General features: G+C 46.2%; 1 protein-coding gene across 1 annotated transcript in view; it reads right to left on the bottom strand.

Moving 5' to 3' along the window:
- Window positions 1-12,661, bottom strand: part of pou2f2a (POU class 2 homeobox 2a) — a gene marked incomplete at both ends in the record, with an annotated part of 58,446 nt that overhangs the window by 45,413 nt on the left and 372 nt on the right. The window lies entirely within an intron of this gene.

Here is a 12,661-nt window from a genome sequence, read left to right as displayed (position 1 = left end):
TATATATATATATATATATATATATATATATATCACGTGGAAAAAACGTAATCACCTACTGAGCAGAAGGAGGAAATATATCAATTTAATGGAGATAGCTTGATGTAATGACTCTATATCTTCTGGGAGTGTGGCTATTGTGAGCGTAGCCACTTCAAATGTTACACTCTTCCTACATGTGTGTTACATGACTCACGTTACTATTCTTTATCAGAGATCATAATAAACCTGCCAGTTTAGAGAAAACATATAAAACCACATATAAAACCAAATAATCACACCCGTAGTCGAGGAGCGTTATTGAAGCGCTGCTGTGCGGTTCGATTGTGCCGCTGAGGCCAGCGAGGAGCAAAAAACTGAATGCTTTGCCTTCTCCGGTAACGGATGACTGACAAGACCGTCTGCGTGAGCTGCCATCCGGCTGTGTTCTCTGACCCCGGCAAGACTGGAGCCGCAGAGCTGCTAGCAGAAAACAGCCCTGTGTGTGTGTGTGTGCGTGTGTGTGTGTGTGTAACAGAACATGACGATGGTCATCGGTGATCCCTCACCGCCCCGGGCGAACACTAGCTAACTGTATCTCACTCAGTCAGCGAGACACTGACATGGATAGAGGCTTTGCATGTGTGTGTGTGCGTGTGTGTGTGTGTCTGTGTCTGTGTGTGTGTGTGTGTGTGTGTAACATCTAGATAGCGATGTAGCCGTTGCGGCTCCAGCCACCATGTTGAAGCTAAGCTGCTGTGTTGTGTGCTATCACTGCTGCGGTGCTGCTGAGATAGATAGGAGGATTGTGGGTAGCCCCCCCCTCCTACCCCGAGAGCAGAAAGGGAGTGAGTGCTGGGCCCTAAATGCAGAATCTCCTTAGCTTGCACCCCCCCGAGGGACGCGGACACAGGGACATTTTCTGGGAGAGAATCATGCCGCCAAGCGGACAGCGGATTTACCATATTCATACCACTCTTTAGAGGGGGGAGGAGGAGGAGGAGGAGGGAGAGGAGGGAGAGGATCTTCACCTGTCCCATTTCGCTGCTCTGACTGTGTGGCTGCACCAGCTCCTGCTAAAACCCCCAAGGGGAAACCATTAAGGAGAAGCTTGCTTGCTCACTGCCCAACGTCTCTCTTCCTAACCCCCCCCCCCCCCACACACACACACACACACAACGTCTCCCTGCCGCCCCCCCCCCTTTTTTTTCTTCATATGAAGTATGAAGCCTCTCTCCCATTCATTCTGTATCCCCCGCTAATAAGGAAGGGTGGTTCAGGCAAGGCCAAAGCTAAAAATCCGGCAATAGCGCCCGTCTCTGCGTAGAAGTGGGGGCCGTGAACAGATACCAGGCCTGATGAAAGATGTGTGGCTGCTAAAAAGTACCGCCGGTGTATTGCTGCTGCTGCCACCAGCACGGAGAAAACAGCCCAGATTCATATCCATGGCTTTGATTGAAGCACCGGGAGAAACCCGCCGGAGGACGGTCTGTCAGGGATGTCAAAACGTGTGTGTGTGTGTGTGTGTGTGTGTGTGTGTGTAAGAGAGGATCGGAATCCGGCGAAAGATTTGTTTGGATACCTGCGTGGAATAAAGAGCGTGTGAGCGCGGTGTCAGCGCACGCTTGTGTTCACCACAGCTCGTCTCGTGAGCGTAAATAAGTGTGACAGCGCCTTTGTGGTGTGTGTGTGTGTGTGTGTGTGTGTGAACTATGCAGATCAAGGTAGCGAGTGTAAGAGAGAGGGGCAGGTGGGCTAACAGATTCATATCCAATATGAAGAGGTTAAAGTGACGAGTCCAATCCTCCCCGCAGAGCAAAAAGAGAATGAGATTGAGATGCGGGAGGAGGAGGGAGAGCAGGGAGGAAGAGGAGGAGGAGGAAGAGAAGGGGGAGGGAGGGGTGTAGTACAACAGATTAATTTCATTTCTGGTCTGAGCACTCCTCTGCTGAAGGGAAAAAACCCCATAAAAAAACAGGATAATAAAAGAGGATAAAAAGAAGAGGAGGGGGTGATAAGCAGGGAGCTGAGGAGAGAGAGTTTTCCGCTCCTTTATCTGATGTAGTAAACGCGTGCGTCCTGTATGGCGGGAGAGATTGGAGCCGCGGAGTGTGAAGACGATTATGTGTTCAGAACTGCTGTTGAGTGCGTCTGGCCTCTGTGCGTCTGAGGGGAACATGCAACTTCACAGGCCGACCAAGGCGCTCTGAATGATGAAGAGCGGCTGCAAACAAGTGTGAAGCCTTCTCACAGAAGTCCTATTTTAATAAAAACTATTCTCGATCAGCAACGTGTCGTTTCTTCCTACCCTATTCCAAACATTTTGCATGCTCTCACGCAGGGATTTAGCATCCGATAGGTTTACAAAACCTTCACTTGGACTTTTACCATTGAGCCTTGAGTACGTTTAACGTCAAACACTTCAGCAGACTTTTGAAATCAAGACTTCTTGACTTGATTAATCGATGATCAATAAATACAAAACGTGTCTCCAGCCTCGTCTTTAAGTTTGTATTCAACGTGATCCTTTACTATCTCACTGAAACGTCCCCCATAGCCGTATTTTATGGATTATTGTATTATTATTTGTGCAGACCAACCAGGAAGTTGCACTGGTTCCCTCGACAAAAAGCCAATGGGATTGTTTAATGCCTTTTGGATTGTTGCAGAAAATCAGCTCTGTGGCAAACATGATATTTATACATATTGGGAATGCAAAAAAGCTAGACGCCGGTCACATGACTTTGACGAAGCTAAAGGCGAATGATGACGCCTTGACGTCTCATTTAGCCACTTATTAGCGAACGCCTTTGTTAAGATGCGAAGAAGCTTCAAACTGGTGTATTTACTGACGTATTTTATATCGTAGAACGAAAAGTTAAGATCTCTTAAGCTTGTAAAAAAAAAAGAAGTAAAAGAGTCCAGAGAGAGTCATGAAAAACAACCAACGCCGCCGTGTCTTACGGAGGACTCCACTCTGGACGGTTGTTACAACATTGGTACAAAACGCTTGGGGTCAACAAAGAGGCCCTTTTCTCTTTCTATGTGAAAGCTGATGTTTTCACTGGTGATGTTCCAGACAGGCGAAAGATTTTACTGCTATTAGAGCAGTAGTTGCTGCAGACGTGTCGAGTTGACGCCGCACCATCAGAATTGGGACGGCTATCTTATGACGAATGAGAAAATTATACCTTGGAACAACAAAATGGAGCCAGAAATGCAAGGTCCACAGCCAGCAGCTGTGTTTTTCTTTATTTTATTTGAGTGTGTTGTGGCGTTTCTTTTTGCTTTAACTCACCGGGCACTCAAACTGGATTCATTGCGTGCATTAGACGCGGCACATACAGCACATGCAGCCCATCCAAGTACTTGAGCGGAATAGCTCGCTGTCTAGCAATGCTCTTAGTCTGGTTTTTTTATGCTCGTGGAAATTGCACATCTACGGATGAGCTTCTTTTTCCCCTTCTTTCCTTTCTGCCAAGTGTTGACGGCGGAGGCGGTTGAAGAAAGAAACTGTCAACAAAGCACAAGTTCAAAAGAAGAAGAAGAAGAAGAAGAAGAAGAAGAAGAAGAAGAAGAAGAAGAAGAAGAAAAAGAAGAAGAAGAAGAAAAAGAAGAAGAAGAGTCCAATTGAATGTTAAAAACACTTTAGTTTGTCCTATTTTTTTTGTCCGGTGGACGCTATCAATTAGGAGCAGCATCAGCTGTGCAGTCCGCCAAAAACACCTTCTAAAAGCCCTTGAGCTCGCGGGTCTGGCGACAGCATGTGTGTGGGTGAAAATGAGTCACGGGGAGTAAATGCATGTATGTATTTGAAAGCGTGCAAGTGTGTGTGTGTGTGTGTGTGTGTGTGTGTGTGTGTGTGTGTGTGTGTGTGTGTGTGTGTGTGTGTGTGTGTGTGTGTGTGTGTGTGGGTGGGGGGTTAGTTGAGTACAGCAGATTGAAGCACTAACCAGAGCACTCAGATTTATTAAAAAGGGCCGGACCCCAGCGCCTGTCCAACCCCTCCTTCCTCTCTCCGTCCTCTATTGTTGTCACTTTACTTCTGTCTCTGTGCATACACACAGCCCCTCCCCTCCAACCCCTCTTGCATGATATTAAGTTTTTCACTAAAAACCCTCTGCAGTCACCGCTGGTTCCTCCATGGGACTGAGGAAAGGAGGGGGGCGGGGGGAGGAAGGACGTGGTGTTTCTGAGGCCCCTCCTCCCCATCCATCGTCCGCTCTCCTCCATACACCCCCTTTCTCTCTCCTCCACGTTCATTACCATAATCCCTGTCCGCTAAATTAAATTGGGAGGGTTTAAATCCCCCCACCACCACAAACCAGCGCTGACCACCAGCCAAGGGGACGGATGGGTGGAGACAGGAGACAAAAGAGGTGGAAACCAATCTAACAAACCACACTTTTGTCATCCCACTTTATTAGCTAAATGTATCAGCGGCGAGGGAAGGAGCGCATTGTTGGCTGCGGGGATTCATATTGACCTGGGAACACGCACATACAAATGCAAAAGAAAAAGAAAAGGGGGGGAACACACACAAAGGACACGCGCCGGCTCTCCGTGTGCGGTTTATTCGATACAAACTTCGTTGCCGTGCATAAAACGTCCCTGCGGCGCCGCGAGATTACATTACAGCGGCGCACGTAAACATGCAAACACTCGGAGGGGAGAGTGTACTCACAAGCAGGCACACAGACGCAGACACACACACACACACACACACACACACACACACACACACACACACACACACACGCTGATCCGCGGCCTTGTCATTTTAATCTTTATTTAAAAATAATAAAATAAAGTCCGACAGCTTTGAGACTGCGGACGCGCGTCAAGATGAGCTTACTCACACTTCCACAGACAGGAGGTTTGTGTGTGTGTGTGTGTGTGTGTGTGTGTTGGGAAGGGGGTCACACGCCGGCTTCATTATGTCAGAGAGCTGTGAAGGAGGACAGAAGCTCTTCCTAAGCCACGCTTTCTCTATTCATGCAAGCAGGGGGAACAAGATCACTGCTCTTCAGGTTGGCACAAAAGACCAGCACTTCTGTATCGCAGGCAGCAGCAGGCAGTGATGGACATTAGCTAACAGATAAGCACACACAAACACACGCTCACACACACACACAGACACACACACACACACCTGCCACAGTACGACCTTCTATACACCCGCAGGACATGATAGTGTTCTTTAAATGTTTTAAATATACATGTGCATGCATTTTGTTCCCTAAAAAGCTATATGTTCCTGATAAGAACTACTGTGCTTCTTAAATTTGGCTACTTGAAACGTGACACATCACTCAAAAGAATATCTAATATCTGATATATATTTTCATGGACGCTGGACATACAGATGATCTACTGGCTGTGATCCTGGATCTGGGATTAAGAGAATAAGGCGATTCTAATTGTCTTGAGCCATAACAGTGAAACTTGGTGAATTCTTGGTTCTTCTTATGCTGCGTTCAGGACAACTACAGTACAATGGACCACCACGCAGGGTCAGATATATATATATATATATATATATATATATATATATATATATATATGTATATATATATATATAAGATGTTTAAAGGAGATGTTTTTAAAACAACTTAAATAGATCATAGAGATGAATTATGAGCTGAATAACTTCCTAACACTAAACACTAGCTCATGAGGAGTTTTTAATGATGTAGTCATCATTAAAAACTCCTCATGAAAAGTTTTTTTAACAATAAAAATACCATCTTTTATTTCCCAATCAAATTCATTGTTTGTTTTTATTGTAATGTTGACTATCACAAAGAAAAAGGATACAATTTAGAATGTTTGAACAGTGTACACTGACTTTAGAGCGGTCAAATGATTTTTGGGGGTTTTGGTCAAAGAAGAACAGTCTTGTATATCAGCTACTCCAACAAAAAGTATCCCTATCATCCGATACGGCTTATTGACGATCAACAATCAGTAATGGTGGCAATAAAAAACCTGATCGGGAAATCTCTAAATTCGCTCTCTTTTTTTCTGCTTACCCGGTCGGTGACACGACCTAACACCGCGAGTGTTGCACCCATCCACACACCTCTGACTTTGTCTCCAGCGTGACACCTAATCATTCTGCTTAATTAGGATCCGAGCAGCATCGCTGACCTCAAGACCATCCGCCAATCAGCTGCACAGCCTTCAGGTCCGGCTCCCTCGCCCTCGCCCTCTTTTCTTTCCAACCGGTGGCTTGTCGGGGCCAAGGTGGGGAATCATAGGGATGGAGAGGAGGGCGAAGAGAAGGAATGCCAGCTATGAGACGAATGAATAGGCACGGGCTTCTTTATGCCGTTTATGTGCGCAGAGGAGAAGGCCTATCGACGGGCAGCGTGCCGGACAAAAGGGGGAGAGCACACTGAGTGCATTCGATTACGGCCGCGCATCGCTGTTAAACCAAAAAGCTCCCCTGCTGTGCCCAGGATTCATCATTTAGTAGGGGTGTAAAATGGACACTGGCCTATACACACACACACACACACACACACAGTACTAAGATGAGCCATCAGGGAAACGCGTATGTTCACACACGCGCACACACACCAGGAATAAGTACTCAGTAAGTACACTGGTACTCATGTTTACACACATGGAAATACCAGAAACGTACTCACAAATAGCCACAAACACACACCAACACACACATTACGATTGCCGATTACAAACCCAAAGAGAGCGAGGCACACAGGGAAGTCAAATATAGCCTGAGTACAGCCAATTTAGCCCCTAATGGTCTTTGTGACCATCAAGAGCACAAGACAAAGATGACTGTCCACTGGAAGGTGCACGAGTGTGTGTGTGTGTGTTTGTGGAGGGGGACAGTGTTTACCTAGATTCATTTTCCTCCTATATGTGTGTGTCTAATGGCCTATGAATGTTTCCACGGTAACAATGACAGTTTGAGCTGGTTGGCTGGATCGACACACGGACAGCAGTGGAGGGGAAGCAGAGTTCAGGCGGCCATATTTGGCTATGGGGGCGGTTATTCTTTATTTCATAGCCGCACAGCAGGGAGTGTCCGTGGTGTGAAATGACTTTGATCATCTTTGTGTAACAAAGACAAAAGGTTTAGCATGTGTGTGTGTGTGTGTGTGTGTGTGTGTGTGTGTGTGTGTGTGTGTGTGTGTGTGTGTGTGTGTGTGAGAGGGTAATGTACAGAGAGTTTATGTGTAAAGAGGGGGATAAAATACATAGTAACCTCTAATTAAGCTGCTTACATTTGCCTCCATTACGTGATGTGGGCTTTTACTTTTGCGGGGCACATCACGTTCAATGCCTCCGGTTTGTTTGGAATAGACAGAACATAACGATCTCGCCGAATTCACTTCTTAACCCAAAGAAGTCACTAAACGTGCAGTAAGCTCAAACTTCTAATGCACGATTTATTTTTAAAAGGATGACGAGGAGGTTTCTATGTGAAGTGAACTCTGGGAAAAGCAGTCTAGAAACACCGGAGTGAATATTGTCAAGAAAAGAATAAATAAAGCATGACGACACTGAAAACTTTCCCACTTTAAAGTACTTACTGTATGCAAATGTATGAAGGTGAAGCAGGTGTGCATGTGTTTGTGTGTGTGTGTGTGTGTGTGTGTGTGTGTGTGTGTGTGTGTGTGTGTGTGCAGAGCCCTGGATGGGGGCGAGGCGGCTTAACACAATAAAGCATGTTGTATTGACATCTGTGTTGTGTCTATTGATTCCCCATTATGGAGCTAACAAACCCGCCTGGACGCTTTGTCATTCGCAATCACGTTAGCACCGGGAGTCACCGACAACGCGGCCCCTTTTAAAATCTGATCCATACACGCACACACACACACACGCACACACACACACACACACACACACACACACACACACACACACACACACACACACACACACACAGACGCAGGTGTCCTCACTTTTCTCACATTCCTACACATTTGCGCCGAGTGTTCCTGTCACCGAGCGCACTAGGTCCATCCACCCACACCCACACACACACACACACACACACACACGTTAGAACCCCAAATTCAAATACAAACATATCAACAGCCCACACATCCACACATCAACCAACACACACACACACAGACGCAGACACACAGCAATGGAGTGTGGAGAGTGGTCAATGCTGGCTAATCAATAGCGGTGGAAGGTTAAAACCACTCACACAATGGGCTGCCATGAGCTTGCGGTTTTCCAGATGAACCGCATATGCCGGACAGATCCATAACAGACCTCACTGTGCAATTATCGTCCACCTGTGCCTGCAACACACACACACACACACGCACACACACGCACTAACTATAAATGCATAGATTTTCGTTCTTTTACACATCTGCACACTGGTGCAGACGCACAACTGCACACGGGCACGGTGCAAATTCCTGCTTATGCGCACCTCTTGCACACATGCTTTCCAACACGCGATCATACACACATGCCGATAATGCATGTATGCAATCCACACGTTGCACAGGCACATGAAGAAATGCTGCTCCGCCCTCAGCAGACTCTTTGCACGAAGCACAAATAAATACAGATCCACACGCCCTGCATGCAGGCTCTTACGCAAACACATGGATGGACACACACACACACACACACACACACACACACACACACACACACACACACACACACACACACACACACACCCAATTAATCCAAGCACCGGGGCCTTTTCTCAGGCCCAGTTTGGTGTGGCCCAGACAACACAACCCCCTCCTGGTCACCGCGAGGTGAAGATACTGGGTGGGAGAAGAGGTTGTTATCGAGCAGCACGGAGCACTGTGTGTGTGTGTGTGTGTGTGTGTGTGTGTGTGTGTGTGTGTGTGTGTGTGTGTGCGTGTGTGTGGGCAGGAGGCTAGGCTTTAAACTCTGCAATAAAAGTTCCTCTGCTGGCTTTTTAAACAATAGAACCGGATAGAGTAGAGCTGCAGCTTATTGTTCCCGTATCTCTCCACGACGCGGTCGCCGCGCTCATTTGGTTGAAACAGTCACCAGATTGTTCTTTTTTTTTGTTTGTCCGGCTTGTTTTCCGTGTGGTATTTTTCATACCACCTGCATAAATACGTCTGTTACGAGGCTCTCTGTGTTCTTTCGTGACTTTTCCTCACTGTGTAAAGAGGTAAACTAACCAGAAGAGCAGACAGCAGGACAGAGCTCGGACCAAAGAGAGCGAAAACCAACACAGTGCTGAAGAACTACAGCTCGGGTAAGAGGCCTCTCGGAGTAGCCGGCATAAATAAACCATCCCCCAGACCAGACACGTGCCCTCTCTCTGTGAATTTGACAGCTCTCCGTTTTTATGTGGGCCACGGTGGCCCTGGAGGATTTTACAGCAGTGTACATAAAATAAAAAAAGAGCATTTAGATTTCCTTTGTTACGGCGCAGAGCAAGGGGGGTGGAGGGGGGCGAGCAGCGACAGCCACAGGTCCCCTGTCCTCTGAAGGAAACGCTACACAGTAGAGCTGGACCGGCCGGTCACACCAGAACAGAGAAGGATCCGTTGCTTTGAGCGTCGGCCTCCGCTCTCCAGCGGGTTCATCTGGTGTCTCTTTTTGTTGTTGTTCACTCCCGTTTGGTAGAGAAACAACTCACACCTCTCCGTTAGATATTCCTGAATTTTTAAACATGACTTAAAACAGAAAGGCCTTGAAAAACGACAAATGTGTTCATTTACTGCCGGTCTTAAAAAATATCAACGCGTGGACTTGGGATTCTGGCAAAAAATAATGAATAAGCTCTTTTTTCCCTGCATGGAGTTAAAGGGTCCACTTTCATAACGGTGTCAATATTTAAAACAATTACAATGCCTATTTATGTTATCGTTCAGCGTCCCGAAACTTTGACATGTATTCAGACACACAGGTGCTGATGTTTCCATTCGGAGAGGGAGCTTCCAAAACACAATTATAACTGATGGGTTTCCATTTGATGATCGTAGCGAACAAAGCAACCTGACCCATCGCCTCAATGGTCCTGTGACAGTAAACAATCGTATATATATATATATATATATATATATATTACTAAATTAAATGAAAAGATAAAACGTGGGGAAAACATCTTCTCCCTCCGATAACAAATGCGATCCGGTGACTGTTTCTCTGCGGGGACGTGTCCGAAGGAGCTGAGCTGAGGCCAGCAGTCTGGACGGAGTGGTGTTAAAGAGCCGAGCCGACAAAAAAACCCATAAGCCCTCGCTTTAGATCCACTGTAGAACCACTGTCTGCTAGCGTCTGCTGTTTAGGACCTCTCTCCTCCTCCTCCTCCTCCTCCTCCTCCTCCTCGTCCTCCTCCTCCTCCTCCTCCACCACGGGAACCTCACACACACACACACACACACACACACACACACACACACGCGTACAGGTGCAGGCAATCGCACAGATGCACACCTTGGTCAAAGGCGCAGATCAGAGAGAGAGACAGAGCATTGTGGGTAACAGACTTAGCTAAAGTGGCTTATGGGGCCCCGGCCAAATCACACCAGGCAAATCCAATTCAACAACCTCCCCCGTCCATGGGGAACGACGGAGAGAGACAGAGAGGGAGAGAGAGTTTGCATTTGACTGAAAAGGCTTTCGTGTCAAGTGAATACTCCACAGAAGTGAGAGAGAGAGAGAGAAAGAGAGAGGAGAGAGAGAGAGAAACAGGGGGATTCTGACTTCCTTTCTCTCCAGAGATCAAGGATGAAAGTCTGAGGAAAAGTAGAAGGCAGACAAAACAGACGGGGAGATGAGGGGATGCGTGTTGGCCTTTGATCTCCTACCGAGTTGTATTTATCTTGTACGTATTATGGCCGCTTTACCACACAAACAATGTCCAAATATTATATATATATATATATATATATATATATATATATATATATATATATTTATTTATTTTAAGCATTGCTCCCTGCAGGAAAGATGCACGAGGGAAGACGACTCGCTGAGCTCATGTTGTGCATTCATTCTGCAGCGTTCCTTCAAAGGAGCGGCCCTCCCATGAAGGGTTCGGATTCTGGATTCAAGCGTCTCTCATGTGTTTATTAATTCTTCCACTCGCTTTCATTAACTCACTGGTTCCAACCCCAGTTAGTTCGCTAACCGACACTCATCATTAATGAATAATGTATGCACTCGCTCATTCCGTCGTTCGGTTACTCCACCTCTACTTCTCCTTCTCTCGTCGTGTCTTTCGCTTTCATTTCTTTAAGAACCGGCATAGAGATTGACCCCCGCCCCACCTCCCCACCCACCATGTCAGAGCCTGCAGGAGCAGCTCTCATTAAAGCCTGGACCGCTTCTTCTCCTCTTGAAACCTACTTACGGTGATAGCCTGAGTTAGCCCGGCACGGCTCGGCACACATACCTAACCACCACCCCCCATTCTATCTTTTTGAAATTTGTGCCTGGATGGATGCTAACGGAGCGCCCCCCCCCTGCTCTAAACATGCAGACCCCACTCCAGCCCACGCATACGGTTTGTGTTCCACAGGTGCACAGAATAAAAAGTAAAGCAGGCGACTAGAGAGCCGGCTGACCCCTAACCCGCCGACATCGATGAAAAGAAAAAGGAATATGCTGACGGAAGAATACATTTTCTTTTTGTGTCCATCCGGTGCTTTTCTTTGTACAAACCCGTTACCGTGGGTTCTATTATAGCCATAATAATAATAATAATAATGATAATAATAATAATAATAATAATAATATCACTGATACAGCCCTTTAGGAATATTACAGGAACATTATAGTGCGATGGAGAAAAAGAGTGAAACAGAACGAGCGCTGCTGCCCTTTATTGACCGCGCTGCAAGTCGCTAAAGCAATATCAGCGTGATCAGCGGGTATTAACGCGCAGCAGAGGCCCGATAAGGTCGTTATAGTATCCAACTATTGATTGACAAACTCGCTGCGAGTCCCGTCAGTGATGGGCCAATTATAGAAATATTAGTATCACCAGTATCATTCAAGTGAGGGTCTGTTTTGTTAGTGACAATTATGTTCACTTTATTTTTCCCAGAGATTTTAATTTGAATCAAATTTAGAGGATGTGTTTTTTTTCCGTCTCCAGGAAAGAGAAACTTTCTCCCTCAGCCAACTTTGGCTGCTTGCTCCATGTCGGAGATCAATACCTGGTAATCGATAGGTGGCCGTGAATATTCCATCCCAACCTGGCCGAGGAGGACTAAAGGAGAGGAAACGAGGAGAGGAGCCAGATGGGATGGAGGTTGAGATGGATGCATTGCCGGGAATGAAAGAGGAAAAAGACGAGGCCTCTCCGTGTGACGGATGCTAATGAGCCCAATATTCATGCACCCAATTTTGCTGCGTTTTACTTTTTGGATTCCAGTAAGTATCTTAATTGAACTCTCTGCCTTGTTAATGATAAATGCACTTCAGTTGTCTTAGCAGAGATGCAAAGGAAAGATGGCAACAGGAGAAGAAGACAGAAAAAAGTGCTTTTCGGGCTGAAATATTTAGTCTCCTGATTCTTAGGATGCACCTTTCACCTGTTCGGTCATTTGGAGCAAAGCAGAATAAGACAAATCACAAGAAGAGCGTTGATTTGAATTTCATACGAATCAAACAAATAATTTAGCAGATTTTTTTCTTTCTTCAAAAACGTTTAAATCTGTGAAAAAAACTTACATTTAAT

The sequence above is a fragment of the Taurulus bubalis genome (genome assembly GCF_910589615.1).
Source record: "Taurulus bubalis genome assembly, chromosome: 16".
Classification (NCBI taxonomy): Eukaryota; Metazoa; Chordata; class Actinopteri; order Perciformes; family Cottidae; genus Taurulus; species Taurulus bubalis.
This window is presented reverse-complemented; position numbering and strand designations above follow the sequence as displayed.